Genomic DNA, 16,128 nt, shown 5'->3' on the forward strand with positions numbered 1-16,128 from the left:
TATAAGACCTATACCTATAAGACCTTGGGCATCCATGTCCTTACGTGGAGATGATAAAAGTGTCCGCCCAGTAAGTGTGTGACAAGAAAAAAATGGAATACTGAATGTACAGCTTTCCAAGAGTCCCTAGCACACACTAAGTGCTCATCAGAGTTCAGCTACTCCAATGATCACGCTCTATTTTTCAAATATGAGACCAATACATTGAAATACCATTGTTTCCAAGAAGCCTTGTCCCATCCTCCCAATTGAAACAAATCACATCTCTGGCATAAGCAAAGGTTTGTCTCCACTAACACACCTCAGACAGACTGGTTCACAGCAGGGTAGGTTGGGTCCCCTAATCAGAGTGTGAGCCACTCCTGGGGAGGGTCCAGGCCCACCTGTCCCCTTCTGTGTCCCCTCTGCATCCTAGCGCCTGCTCCCAGATCTGCCTTGGGACTGGAGGCTGGCACTGCCTCACAGTCTGATCTCCCGCCAGCCCACCCCTAAAGCTTACGCACGCTTCTTCCTTCTTTTTCTTCCTCCTCTTCCTCCTCCTCAGCCTTTCTCTGCCTCCTTCTCCTTCTTTCTCTTCCTCCTTCTCCTTCTTTCTCTTCCTCCTCCTTTTTCTTTCTCCTTTTTCTCCTTCCTTCCTTCCTTCCTTCCTTCCCTCCCTCCCTCCTTCCCTCCCCCCCTCCTTCTCCCTCCTCCTCCCCGCTTCTTCCCCTCCTCCTCCTCTGTAGGACAAGGTTTCTGTTGCTCAGATTGAAGAGCAATGGCAGGATCATGGCTCACTGCAACCTCTGCCTCCCAGGCTCCAGGGATCCTCTCACCTCAGCTTCCTCAGTAGCTGGGACTACAGGTGCATGCCACCACACTCAGTTAACTTTCTTTTTATATTTTTAGAGAGGGTATCTTGCTATGTTGCCCAGGCTAGTCTCAAACTCCTGACCTAAAGTGATCCTGCCGCCTTGACCTCTTGAAGCACTGAGAATACAGGCATGCGAGCCACCATGACTGGCTTGTACATGACTTTTTAAAACACAGATTTTTTTTTTTTAAAGCTTTATAGCTTTGAGGCAGAGTTGATATACAACAAATTACACATGTTTAATGTTTACAATTAGCTGAGTTTTGACTTATGTATATACCCATGAAACCATCACCATAATCAAGATAATGAATGAATCCATCACTCCCAAAGGTTTCTGTATACCTGTTTATAATCCCTCCCTTCTGCCTCCGCCTACCCTAGGCAACCACTGATCACAGATAAACACTTCTGTCACAATGCATTAGTTTGCCTTTCTAGCATCAGAATCTGACTCCCTCTCTCTCTCTCTCTCTCTCTCTATATATATATATATATATTTTTTTTTTTTGGAGGGGGGTGGGTCTGGCTTCTTTCATTCAGCATAATTACTTTGAGAATTATTCATGTTGTTGTGTGTATCAGTGATCTGTTTCATTTCATTGCACAATATTCCACTGTATAGCTACACCACAATTTTCATCCAGCCACCTGTTGATGGACATGTGGGTTGTTTCCACTTTGGGGCTACTGCAAGTAAGAGCTGCTATGAGTATTTGTATTTGAGTCTCTGGCTCTGGGGAGAAGCGTACTTTCATCTCTTTTGGGTAAATGCCTAGGAGTGGAATAGCTGGATCATGGACTAGGTCAATGTTTCACTTTTTAAGAAACTGTCAAAGTTTTCCCCCTTAGTTTCCAGTTTTCATTCCCACCAGCAGTATTCAAGAATGCCAGTTGCTCCACACCTTCACCAGTACTTAGTGTGGTCAGTCTTTTTAATTTCAGCTGTTCTTGTGAATATGTAGTGGTATATTATGGTTTTCATTTGCATTGTGCTTGTCTCTTTGAAGAGCAGGTCTTCAGAGAAGCATGTGGATTAGCCCAGGTGGTACAGGTGGGCAGGTGGATTGGGGTAGGGCCTGAGGGGTGGGAATCAGAGATGATATTAACTGAAAGAGGCTCCTATCCCTACACTCTCCTCCCATGGTCCGCAAGCACCAACCACTGAGACGTTGCAGCCAAGAGGGACCTGGTATTTCCAAGGGAGAAGAAAATACCACTCCTCATCTCCCAATACACTTGGGTGATTATCAGCAGGCACTAGAAACCCCTAGATTCCCCCAGACCCCACCATGTTTGGAGTTGGACATTAATATCACATAGAGGCCTGACGTGGTAGCTCATGCCTGTAATTGCAGCACTTTGGGAGGATGAGATGGGAGGGATACTTGAGCCCAGGAGTTTCAGACCAGCCTGGGCAACATAGTGAGGCCTGGCCTCTACAAAAAATAGACAACATTAGCCAGGTATGGGTGATGCACGCCTGTAGTCTCAGCTACAAGGGAGGCTGAGGCAGGAGCATCACTTGAGCAGGGGAGGTCGAGCCTGCAGTGAACTGAGATCATGCCACTGCACCCCAGCCTGGGTGACAGAGTGAGACACTGTCTAAAATATAAATAAATAATCACATGAAAGGAGGAGTAAGGGATCCTGTCCCTTGAACGTCTCAACTGGAATTAGGCAAAGCCTTCACAACTTCTAGCACAAGACTAGCTCCAAAGAACAGTCGCAGAGAGCAACAAGCTCTGAAGAAGCTCAGTTCAGGCAATTCCTTGAAATCTTTCTTCCTGTTAAAAGCTAAGGGGCTGGCCGCAGGCTGTCAGGGCCGAGAAATGACAGAGCTACTGACATTCACCCAAATCTGGACTGTCATGCCCCCCGGCCAAACCTCTCGCTGTATGAGTGCATGACATATGTCTTATCTTTTGTGTTCTGGAGGTTTGGTATCCGAGGCCTTGCTGACCCTGGAGACACTGGCCCTCCCCGAGTTAGCCAGTTCCTAGAGATAAGCAGACAAGTCACCCTGGAGCACACTCTTCAAATGCAAAGCAACCAACCTACAGCCCACAGTCCGACCACCTCCTTTACTGTGCATTCACTGTCCACCAGGCCACAATACACCTGCTCTAATCACCCCAGGCCAGGTACTATTCAACTAGAGACAGTCCCTATCCCCGAGAGCCCATTGAAATGATCCTAATTAGCCATTCCTAAGCCTCTTACCCTGCCCCACCCTGTCCTTCCCATGGAAACCATAACAAAGGCTCCTGCCCACAATTCTCCCCCTCCCTCCCTCCTTCCTGAGCCACCCCAGTGCTCCCGCTGTGGACCCCTGTGGTGTGGAATGCCCCCTCTTCTTGGGAACTATCTTTTCAATGGTGATCATCTGTTGATCTGTTGCCTTTAGTCCGGCTTCTTTTACTTAGCCTATTGTAAGAATCACTCATATTGTTGTGTCACCGGTCTGTTTCACTTTACTGTTCAATATTCCACCATCGAAGGAAACCAGGGAAAGAAAGTTAAATACCGCATGCTCTCACTCATATGTGAAGCTAAAGTGTTGATCTCATAGAAGTAAATGGTAGAACAGAGGATACTACAGGCCTGGAAGGGGAAGGGAAAGGGCGGGGGATAAAGAGTGAGTTCTTAAAGGATGCAAAGTTACAGCGAGGTGGGAGGAATAAGTTCCAGTGTTTTATGCCACTGTAGGATGACTATGACATAAGCTCCAAATAGCCAGAAGGAGGATAGTGGATGTTCCCAACACAAAGAACTGATGTTTGATATGATGGAAATGCAAGTTACCCTGATCACTATACATGGTGTGCATCAAAACATATGCACAATTATTGTGTCAATTTAAAAAATAAAATAAAGGCTAGTCACAGTGGCTCATGCCTGTAATCCTTGCACTTTGGGATGCCAAGGCAGGAGAATCACTTGAGACCAGGAGTTTGAGACCAGCCTGGGCAACACAGTGAGACACCATCTCTAAAAAAAAAAAAAAAAAATTATCTGGGCCTGGTAGCTCATGTCTATAGTCCTAGCTACTCAGAAGACTGAGGTGAGAGGATGGCTTGAGCCCATGAGTTTGAGGCTCTAGTGAGCTGTGACGGCAGCATTGCACTGCAGGCTGGGTGACACAGCGAGACTCTGTCTCTTTTTTTTTTTTTGAGACAGAGTCTCGCTCTGTCGCCCAGGCTCCAGTGCAGTGGCGCCATCTCGGTTCACTACAAGCTCTGCCTCCTGGGTTCACGCCATTCTCCTGCCTCAGCCTCCTGAGCAGCTGGGACTACAGGTGCCTGCCACCACGCCTGGCTAATTTTTTGTATTTTTAGTAGAGACGGGGTTTCACCGGGTTAGCCAGGATGGTCTCAATCTCCTGACCTTGCGATCCGCCCGCATTGGTCTCCCAAAGTACTGGGATTACAGGTGTGAGCCACCGTGCCCGGCCCCATCTCTTAAAAAAAAAAAAAAAAAAAAAAAAGGAAAAGTAAAATAAAAATATTTAAAAATTTGCTGTATGATGATACCTCAAAATTTCCACGAATACACTGTGTTTTAAAACAATGACGCTGGCCCTTCACATAATATCCATGATATAACCTGTGCTGTCCAACATGAGGCCAAGGGTCACACACGGCTGTTAAGCACTTCAGTGTGGCTAGTGCAAATCGAGATGAGTCGTAAGGGAGCCGTAAGCATATAACATGCACCAGATTTTGAAGACTTAGCACAAGAAAAATGTTATAAAATATCTCTGTAGTAATTTTTACATTGACAACATGTAAAAATAAAACTTTGGTATATTACCAAAGTATTATGCATTACAGAAAACATATTAAAATCAATTTCGTGCCGGGCGGGGTGGCTCACGCCTGTTTTACCAGCACTTTGGAAGGCCGAGACAGGTGGATCACCTGAGGTCAGAAGTTCCAGACCAGCCCAGTCCACATGCTGAAACCCCATCTCTACTAAAAAAAGAAAAAAATTAGCCGGGTCTGGTGGTGGGTACCTGTAATCCCAACTACTGGGGAGGCTGAGGCAGAAGAATCGCTTGAACTTGGGAGGAGGAGGTTGCAGTGAGCCAAGGTCGCTCCATTGCACTCCAGACTGGGCAACAAGAGCAAAACTCCGTCTCAAAAAATAAATAAAACGAAATAAAATTCACATTTTTTCTTTTTGCTTTTTCAAGCAGCTACTAGACACTTTAAAGTTACACAAGGGGCTTGCATTGTATTTCTATTGGACAGTGCTAGTCGAGATCCTGCTGAGCACTTTTCAGTTTACGAAGTCCTTTCCCATCTTTTACATCCTTTGATACCCACAACAGCCCTGTGAGAAAGTGAGTCAGTGACTACTATTCCCACTGCACATATGAAGTCAACTGAGGCCCAGAGAGGGGCTGTAAACAGCTCAGTGCATCATCAGAGGTGGACATGAGGCTTGAAACCCTAAAGTCATTTTTCTCCAAGTGGCGTTCACAGACTCCCACATCAGATTCTTCTAGAAGGGCTTATTATGTATGCGGATCCTTGAGCCTTACATACTTACTGCATCTAAATCTCACCTCCCCAGGTCCTTGTTTAAATGTCACCTCCAAAGAAAGAGCCTCCCTGTCTACTCTGTTAAAAACGGACAGCCACCTCTATCACTCCACCCCTCACCTGGCTTCCCCCTTCCTTCCTGGATCTATTTGTCTACGTGGATCGATTTGTCTCCAGACCCTATGGGCACACCAGGAAATTGCTTCCTCACTAGAACATAAGCCGTCAGAAGTCAGGGGCTGTGTTTTGTTCACGCTGTTCTCCCATCGCCTGGAACAGTGTTTGGTGCAGCATTAGGGTTACCAGTTAAACTATAGGACTCCTAGTTAAAATTGAATTTCACATAAACAACAAAGCACTTTGTCATGTATGTTCTATAATGGACTGTCTGAATGTTTGTGTTCCCGCAAAATTCCCATATCGAAAGCTTAATCTATCCCAGTGTATTAGAGGTGGGGCCTCTGAGAGGTGATTAGGTGGGAAGTGGAGCTCTTGTGAATGGGATGAGTGCCTTTATAAGAGGCCAAAGAGCTACTTTGCTCTCTGCCAGGTGAAGAAAAAACAAAGGCTGTCTACGACCCGGAAGAGGGCCCTCACCAGAACCCGCTCATGCTGGCACCATGACCTTGAACTTTCAGCCTCCAGAACTGTAAGAAATAAATTTCATTGTTTATAAGCCACCTAGCCTATGGTACTTGGTTATAGTAGCATGAATGCACGGAGGCAAGCCCCAGTTATTGCATGAGACATGCTGATGTTAAAACACGATTTGTAGGTCAGGCACAGTGGCTCACACCTATAATCCTAACACTTTGGGAGGCCGAGGTGGGAGGACTGCTTGAGCCCAGGAGTTTGAGACCAGCCTGGGAAACAGGTGAAAAACCATCTCTACAAAAAATACAAAAAAATTAAGTCAGGCGTGGTGGTGTGCACCTGTGGTCCCAGCTACTCAGGGGGCTGAGGTGGGAGGATTAGCCTGACCCCAGGAGGTAAAGGCTGCAGTGAACCACTGCACCACTGCACTCCAGCCTGGGCAGCAGAGCAAGATCCTGTCTCAAAAAATAATAATAATTTGGCCGGGCGCAATGGCTCATGCCTGTAATCCCAGCACTTTGGGAGGCCAAGGCAGGCAGATCACCTGAGGTCAGGAGTTCAAAACCAGCCTGGCCAACATGATAAAACCCCATCTCTACTAAAAATACAAAAATTGGCCAGGCATGGTGGCAGGCACCTGTAATTCCAGCTACTGGGAGGCTGAGACAGGAAAATCGCTTGAACTTGGGAGGCAGAGGTTGCAGGGAGCCAAGATCGCACCATTGCACTGGGCTGCAAGGCTGGGCAACAAGAGTGAAACTCTGTCTCAAAGAAATAAATAAAATAAAATAAAAATAATTTGTCGGTCGGCCATGGTGCCTTTGTGCCTATAATCCCAGCACTTTGGGGGGTTGCTGAGGTGGGAGGATTGCTTGAGCCCAGGAGTTTGAGACCGGCCTGGGCAATATAGTGAGACCCCATCCCTATAAAAAAAAATGAAAAATTGGTCAGGCATATAAGTGCACATCTGTAGTCCCAGCTACTTGGGGGGCTGAGGAAGGACTGCTTGAGCCCAGAAGGTCGAGGTTGCACTGAGCTATGATCACAACACTGTACTGCATTCTAGCCTGGGCAAAAGAGTAAGACTCTGTCTCAAAGAAAAAAAAAAAATTTGTTGATCTGACATTCAAGTTTAAATGGACATCCTGTATTTGTCTTTGCTAAATCTGAAAACCCTACTTACCATAGTAGCTCAATAAACTTTAATTGAATGAATGAATCACAGTGGGATCTAGAATTTTAACCAGCTGCCCCCCAGTGACTCTTATGCACACTCAAATTTGGGAACTACCTGCCCTACAAATTATAGAGTCCTGCCCATCTCAGATTTTAAGATAGGGGAAAACTGATTACACAGTAAATTGTTCCTGAATGAGGTGGGATTGCAAGTATAACACCCAGTCCCTGCCTTCAAGGATTTTACGATCACTTTGTTTTTTTCCTTTCTCATAAGCTATAAAACATTCACACATCTTCATATGCAGAAATGACTGTTTTAGCGAGGTTGGGTCCATACCCTATGGGCACCAAGAAATTGCCTAAAACAGAATTTTTTTCAAAGAATAAAAGTCCTGGTTTCTGTATTAGCTTACGAAAAAATCCAGAAAAAACATAGCAGTTTGCTCCCTAAAGAGGACAAAAGGATGCCTGTTTCCTACTGGTGGAGTCAAGACAAGAAGCTGGGTTATGGGAGGGAAGGGAGGCCCAGCCTCCTCTGGAACCCACCTAGGAAGGAGGCCGGCCCCTCACCTGGTCCTCCGTGAGCCACAGCAACTCAGCCCACACGCAGGTTAAACATTGTCCCATAAGAATGTTCTGTGCCCAGCGAGTGAGTGGCATATAAACACTCAATGGGGGAACACCTCTCTTGGAAGCCCTGGGGATTTTCTTCAGAAACCTCCCCTTTGTGGGGGCAGTGGGTGGGATGTACAACCCTTAGAATGCACCACTTCAGCCCAGCGCAGAAGAAAATAAAGCCTTATATAGATGAAAAATGCTTCTTGGTGCCACTTTGCCCAGTGTTTGCCCTGTCATGGAAAACAGCCCCTACCATCTAGGCGTCCTTACTTGAAGAGCCTATTGCTGGGGTGGAGAGGACATTACTGAGAGTTCAGCAGGTGATAAGAAGCTGCCAGTGGGCTGGGCGTGGTGGTGCACACCGGTAGTCCCAGCTACTCAGGAGGCTGAGCAGGAGGATGGGCTTAAGCCTGGGATGTCGAGGCTGCAGTGAGCTATGATCACACCACTGCACTCTACCCTGGGTGACAGAGTGGGACCCTGTCTCAAAAAAAAAATAATAAAATAAAAAGCAGCAGCTGCCTGTGGTACGCACCAGCCCTGCCCCACCCGGAGCCCATCCAGGGCAGCTCCCAGGATGCTCCTCTCCACGAACAGGTGCTGCTGCTAGAGAAATCTAGAGATGCCTCCGGCCAGTGACCTAAGCCCACTCTGTCTCTTTCTTTGTTCACTTTCTCCACTCCCTGGTCACCATGCTCAGGGCTCAGCCAGCCTCTGATGGGGACCTGAAACTTTACAAAAGGCCTGTCTCCTGGGTCTGGGAAAGGAAGAGCTAATACTCATTCATAAGCTCAATCCTTTCTTCATTCATTCATTCATTCATTCATTCATTCAGAGTCACTGATTCATGTGTCGACGCAACAAATGTTCACTGAGCACCTACTTAGTGCAAAGCACTGTTCCGGGCGGTGGATCCAGCAGTAAGCAGAACAGCTGGAAAACCCTGTCCTTGTGGAGTGGACATTTCGGTGGACTTTACACTCTGTCTGCTTTTTACGCAACAAACACTTGTTAAGCGTATACGAGTGCACACTACAAGTGAGACAAATGGTCACTTCCAGCAACACAGGAACTCAAGTCCCTTCCATCTCCTGTTAAAAACACTTATTAGATGCCTTTGATGTACAGCACATGGGTGGGGGACAGGACCACAAAAAAAGGCACCATGTTAGTTCTCCTGGAATTCCTGTGTAAGCAGAGAAACAAGGGCACAGCCTCACACGACCATTTATCAAGTGTTTACTCCAGGCCGGGTCCTGCGCCAAGACTCTCACATGAATCATCTCATTATAGGACCAAACCAATCCTATGCAGAAGGTTCTAGCAACAGTCCCTGACTTTTATTTTTATTTTATCTGTTTTTTTTTTTTTTTTTTTTTGAGACGAAGTCTCGCTCTGTCGCCCAGGCTGGAGTGCAGTGGCCGGATCTCAGCTCACTGCAACCTCCGCCTCCTGGGTTCAAGTGATTCTCCTGCCTCAGCCTCCTGAGTAGCTGGGACACGCGTGTACCACCACATCTGGTTAATTTTTGTATTTATTTATTTATTTTTTTAGTAGAGACAGGGTTTCGCCATGTTGGCCACGCTGGTCTCAAACTCCCGGCCTCAAATGATCCGCCTATCTCGGCCTCCCGAAGTGCTGGGATTACAGGCATGAGCCATCACACCCTGCCTGCATTCCCTGGTTTTTAGATGAGAGAAGTGAGACAGTTACCTCCTTGTCAATTCTTTTTCAAACCTGCTGACCATTTCCAGGCATGAGGCCCCAGGTGGTGCCAGCCTATCTTTGTCTCTCTAGCCCTTGGCCATGTTGCATGGTTCACAAACAGCAGCTTCAGCACTGAGCAGTTTCTGCAGGCCACAGGCTCAGACTGCATTTCAATGGTTGGCTCTGCTTTCCTTGTATTTATTTTCTAGCTACCCTCAGGTTACAGCAAGTGCTGATGGTTTTCCATTTATTGAAGTGACCTGAAGTTTCTCTTTTATTTTCATTTTTAATTTTATTTATTTTTAGAAACAAGGTTTCTCTCCATTGCCCAGGCTGGAGTGCAATGGCATGATCATGGCTCACTGCAACCTTAAAAATCCTGGGCTCAAGTGATCCTCCTGCCTCAGCCTCCTGAGTAACTGGTGCTACAGGTACATGCCACCATACTTGGCTATTTTTTTATTTTTGTTTGTAGAAATTGGATCTCACTATGTTGCCCAGGCTGGAGTGCAGTGGCACGATCGTATCTCACTGCAGCCTAGAACTCCTGGGCTCAAGTGATGTTTCCAACCCAGCCTCCTATGTAGCTGGCATTACAAGTGTGTGCCACCATGCCTGGCTAATTTTTTGTAGAGATGGGGTCTTGCTATGTTGCCCAGGCTGGTCTTGAACTCCTAGCCTCAAGCCATCCCCCTGCCTCAGCCTCCCAAAGTTCTGGGATTATAGGCATGAGCCAATGCACCCAGCTGTGTCTCTTTTAAATACTTTTTTTTTTTTTTTAAATTTTCTTTTTCTTTTTAACACAGGGTCTCTCTCTCTTACCCAGGCTGGAGTGAAGTGGCACAATTTCTCCTCACTGCAGCCTCGACCTTCTAGGCCTCAAGTGATCCTCCCACCTCAGCCTCCTGAGTAGCTAGGACTACAGACGTACACCACCATGTTCAGCTAGTTTTAGTGTTTTTTTGTAGAGACTGGGTCTCGCCTTGTTGCCCAGGCTGGTCTCGAACTCTGGGGCTCAAGTGATTCTCCCACACTGGCCTCCTAAAGTGCTGGGAATACAAGTATGAGCCACCACACTCGGCCTATTTTTTGAAATTTTTAGGTGACTCAATTTAAATAGAAATACAAAGTCAGTAATGGTCCAGGTGGCACATGAATACAGTAAAATCGAGAACATGGCGCTGCTGCACTTGGTACATAGATAACACAGGTGAAAGAGAATTGAAGCAGAGCTAGGAGGAGGACACTGAGGGGCAGAGACCGCTGCGGAGCCTGTTCCCACCCCATATCCTTCCTAGGTTGAGACTGGAACTGACAGCTGCCTGTTTCTCCACCACCCCCACCCCATTCCACTTTCTTCCTCCCCCTGTTGTCCGCTCCTCCTTCCCCCGCCATTTCTTTTTTTATTTTTATTTTTATTTTTATTTTTGAGACTAGTCTTGCTCTGTTTCCCATGCTGGAGTTCAGTGGCACAATCTTGGCTTACTGCAACCTCCGCTTCCCGGGTTCAAGCAATTCTCCTGCCTCTGACTCCCCGGTAGCTAGGATTACAGGTGTGTGCCACAAGGCCTGGTTAATTTTTGTATTTTTAGTGGAGACAGGGTTTCACCATGTTGGCTGAGCAGGTCTTGAACTCCTGACCTCAGGTGATCTGCCCACCTTGGCCTCCCAAAGTGCTGGGATTACAGGTGTGAGCCACTGCAACTGGTCCCCCTCCCATTTCTTCACAGGGCCTGTCTGCAGGTTTTCCAGAATTGGCTTCCCTAGAACCTATCAATGACTCACACCCAAGGTAAATCTGTCCATGTGGGTGTGCCCTCTGCCAAAAAACATGCCCCTTAACATCTTGTCCAGACTCTGTCACTCAAGGCCAGGGTCATCTTCATTAGAAGGGAGGAAATCTGGCCAGGTAGGTGGCTCACACCTGTAATCCCAGCACTTTGGGATGCCAAGGCAGGCGGATCACCTGAGGTCAGGAGTTTGAGACCAGCCTGGCCAACATGGTGAAACCCAGTCTCTACTAAAAATACAAAAATTAGCCAGGTGTGGTGGTGTGAGCCTGTAATCCCAGCTGAGGCACGAGAATCGCTTGAACCTGGGAGGCGGAGGTTACAGTGAGCCGAGATTGTGGCATTGCATTCCAGCCTGGGTGACAGAGTAAGATTCCATCTAAAAAAAAAAAAAAAAGCCACACCCACTCTGTCTGGGGGGCAGCCCCTGCTTGTGCACTAGAAACACTGGGGCACCATGAGAGCTTCCGGAAGTTTGAGGAATGGGACTCCCAGCGTCGGAGAGGCAGATGGCTGCATGGGCTGGCCAGGGGCAGGGGCTGGAGACAGAGCAGGTTGAAGCTCCATGCTGAGGAGGAAGCCCAGGGAACCTTCACCCCGAGCTGGAGGGACAGTTTAGTGATATGGTCTTTCTGCAGGGCAATCCAATGCACCAAGATCAAATAGGGGAGCTGCCCCTCCACCTGGGATGTACCTCCCCAGGTATCCACATGCCTTATTCTCCCACCTCCTTCAGGCTATGGCTAAAAAGCTAAGAAGCCCTTCCCTGACCATCCCAGTTTAAATTGCAGCCCTAAACCAGCCAGCACCCCCAATCGCCTGCTTCCCTGCTTCATTTTCTCTCTAGCCCTTATCCCTGACATACTGTATGTTTTACTCATTAATTTTGTTGTTAATTCCCCTAACCAAAAAGCAAGCTTTTCCTCTGGGGAGGGGTTTTGGTCTATTTTGCTCACTTCTGAAGTCCCAGTGCCTACATGGGATCAATGTCTGGAACATAGTAAATAATAATGATGATGATGATGATAATATGCAACACTTAGCATACTGCTATTGTGTACCAGGCACTTTTCCAAGGACTTTGCATATATCAATCAATTAGTAGTTGCTCAGTGAACACTGGCTCTCTGGATGGATAAATACACACCATGGGGTGTGTGTTTAAGACAAAAGTACACGGCCGGGTGCGGTGGCTCACACCTGTAATCCCAGTACTTTGGGAGGCCGAGGTGGGAGGATCACCTGAGATCAGGGATTCGAGACTAGCGTGACCAACATGGCGAAACCCCATCTCTACTAAAAATACCAAAAAAAAAACAGCCAGGTGTGGTGGTGGGCGCCTGTAATCCAAGCTACTTGAGAGACTGAGGCAGGAGAATCACTTGAACCCGGGAGGCAGAGGTTGCAGTGAGCCAAGATGGCACGAATGCACTCCAGCCTGGGCAATAGAGCAAGACTCCAAAAAATGAAAAAGACAAGAGGAGACACATTGGCATCAGACTGTCTGAATCCCAGCTCCAGCATATCTAAGCTGGGTGTCCTTGGGCCAATGTCCTACCCTCTCTGAGCCTTTCCACTACAGCAGGGGTCATAATCATTCCTAGTCCATGGGCTGGAGGTGAGGTTTAGTGAGACAATCCAGCAACATGATTAGCACAGGGCCTGGGAGAAGGAACTCTTGAAAACCTTAGCAGGTATGGACCCCTTCACTGCCTTGGCACACAGAGCTGGCAGACGCAGACACCTCTCTGGTCACAGAGCAAAGGTGGCATGTAGCTCTTCCCACAGTGCATGCTTTTCTCCCACACAATCTGGAAAATGCCAAAGGGAAGTCCTGCTCCTCTCCCCACCTGCCCTCCCACCCTCTCCAGGACAGGTAGAATGATCCCTTATATACACAGGCAGACACACACACACACCGCACCCTCTCCAGGTCAGGTAGAACGATCCCTTGTATACACAGGCAGAGACGCGCACACACCCCCACCCTCTCCAGGTCAGGTAGAACGATCCCTTATATACACAGGCAGACACACACACACACCGCAGCCTCTCCAGGCCAGGTAGAACTATCCCTTGTATACACAGGCAGAGATGCACACACACCCCCACCCTCCCCAGGTCAGGTAGAATGATCTGTTATATACACAGGCAGAGACACACACATGCACAGACAGAGCTGGCATCTCTCTGCCCATCCCCCAAGCTCTGAGGGGCTCCCCCACTGCAGGCCCCCTCCGCCGGGATGTTAACCTTCCTGTTCCCATGAAGCTGGAGGAATCTGGGGAAAAGAGGCTTCTGGGGCACAGCCTGGCATATCCTAGTGGCTGGGTGAGGCTGCTGGGGATTGGCTCAGGGGGTCACCCCATGGGAGGAGTCCTGGCATCCTGTGTCTGGCAGCCAGCCCTGCCTTCCCCGCCCAGCCCTGCCTGGGAACTGGAACTCTGGTGGGAAGAGGGCGGTGGAGTAGAGGACTCACCTCACTCCCTTTCCCGCCCAAACTCTGTGCTCTGCACATAGCAGGCTGCCTGCCAGTGGAGATGAGGCGAGCCTGGGGAGCAGGAGTCCTAAGCCTCCCACGTGCTATACACCTGGGGACAGGTTACTTCACCTTCCTGAGCCTCTCTATAGTTGCACAGATGTAGGTTCAATTCCACCTCCTGCTGTGTGACCTTGCATGGATCACAACCTCTCTGTGCCTCATGCAATCTGCACTCAACAACAATTGAGCCCTTTCTAGCTGCCAGACACCATGTAGAGCACTTGTTCTTTTGTCTATAAAAACTGGCTTAATAATAACTTGCCTGGCCAGGTGTGGTGGCCCATGCCTATAATCCCAACACGTTGGGAGGCCAAGGCGGGCAGATCACCTGAGGTTAGGAGTTTGAGACCAGCCTGGTCAACATGGTGAAACCCCGTCTCTACTAAAAATACAAAAATTAGCCAGGTATGGTGGCAGGTGCCTGTAATCTCAGCTACTTGGGAGGCTGAGGCAGGAAAGTCGCATGAACCTGGGAGGCAGAAGTTGCAGTGAGCCAAGACCGACCTATTTTACTCCAGCCTGGGGAATAAGAGTGAAACTCTGTCTCAAAAAAATAAATACAAAAACAAACAAAAATACTTGCCCACAAGGTTACTGGGGGGACTAAGTAAAATTGTGTGTGTGTGCACGTGTGTGTGTGTGTGGTGGCTGCTCTATTATTTTTTTGAGAGAGGTTCTCTCCCTGTTGTCCAGGCTGAAGTGCAGTGGCACTATTACGGCTCACTGCAGCCTCAACATCCCAGGCTCAAGGGATCCTCCCACTTCAGCCTCCCGAGTTGCTGGAACTACAGGCACATGCTACCACACCCAAGTAACTTTTGTGTTTTTCATAGAGATGAGGTTTTGCCACGTTGGCCAGGCTGATCTCAAACTCCTGGGCTCAAGCAATCCACCCACCTCAGCCTCCCAAAGTGCTGGGATTACAGATGTGAGTCACTGCACCCAGCCAGTGGTTAATTTTATATGTCAATTTGACTGGCTTGACTGGGTTAATAGTATATGTTAATTTAAAGGGATACCCAGGTAGCTAGCTGGTAAACCATTATTTTGAGGGGTGTCTGTGAAGGTGTTTCTGGAAGAAACTAATATTTGAATGCATGAACTCAGTGGTCATGTCCAATGTGGGCAGGCATCACCCAACCCACTGAGGGTCCAAATAGAACAAAAAGGTAGAGGAAGGGTGAATTCGCTCTCTCTGCTTTAGCTGGGACATCCACCTTCTCCTTCCCTTGGACATCAGAGTTGCTGGTTCAGACTCAGACTGAGGCTTACAGCCTCAGCTCCTGACTCTTAGACCTTAGGACTGGAACTGAATTACACTAGCAGGTTAGCAGACTGCAGGCTGTGGGCCTTCTCAGCCTCCATAACCTCACAAACCAATTCCTATAATAAATCTCCTCTCAGATATATTTCTGTACATCCTATTGCTTCTGTTTCTCTGGAGACCCCTAAAACAGTGTGTAAATTGCTGAGTCCAGTGTCTGCCACCATGCCATGGACTGTCCTGCTCCCCACTCTACCTTCCCCAACCCCCCGAGTCTGTGATGAGATTTTTCATTTGGGATCATTGTGTGTGTGTGTTTTTTAATGTAAGACAATAGGAAATTCAGATTCGCTTGAAAGAATTTGTCTTTGCAGGCAACTTAAATTCTGTAATGCAGGAAGAGAGATTTACTGTTGGAGAAATAACTACCTTTCCTAAAAAAAAAATTGAGGACTAAATTTATCCTTCAAGAATTGTTATCTCTTTTACATACACACAAATGCTGAATGGGTAACTCGAAAGCCGATTACATAAAAAATGTTGCCTTTACAAACAGCCTCCAACCATATTTACACATTCTTATTGCTCCCAGTCTAAACGGAGGGAGTGCAGTCCATTGGGAAACGAAGGCCTTCAGAACCCAGCAGAACTCCTGGGTTCTAATCCCAGTTCCACTACTTACCCCCTATTCAACTTTGTACAAATTACCTAATCTCTCTAAACCTCAGTATTTTTTTTAAATTATGAAATAATATTTTTAATGCCTGCCATATAGGATTATTGTGAGGGTTATGTAAGATTATACATGTTTATATGTGGGTGGCATTGTGGCTACTTGACACATAGAAAGGGCCATATTAATACCCATTTTCTCTTAACCTGTGGAATACTATAAAAGACTACATTTCCCAGGCTCCCTTGTAGCTCCAGGCCATGTGACTAATTCCAGCCAGTAGAAAGGAATCAAAATGTTGTCTGGGACTCTTGGGAAGTCTCTTTTAAAAGGGGGTGGTTGTGCCCTTCTTTTTCTCGGG

This window comes from Chlorocebus sabaeus, chromosome 5 (assembly GCF_047675955.1).
Source record: "Chlorocebus sabaeus isolate Y175 chromosome 5, mChlSab1.0.hap1, whole genome shotgun sequence".
NCBI classification, from domain to species: Eukaryota; Metazoa; Chordata; class Mammalia; order Primates; family Cercopithecidae; genus Chlorocebus; species Chlorocebus sabaeus.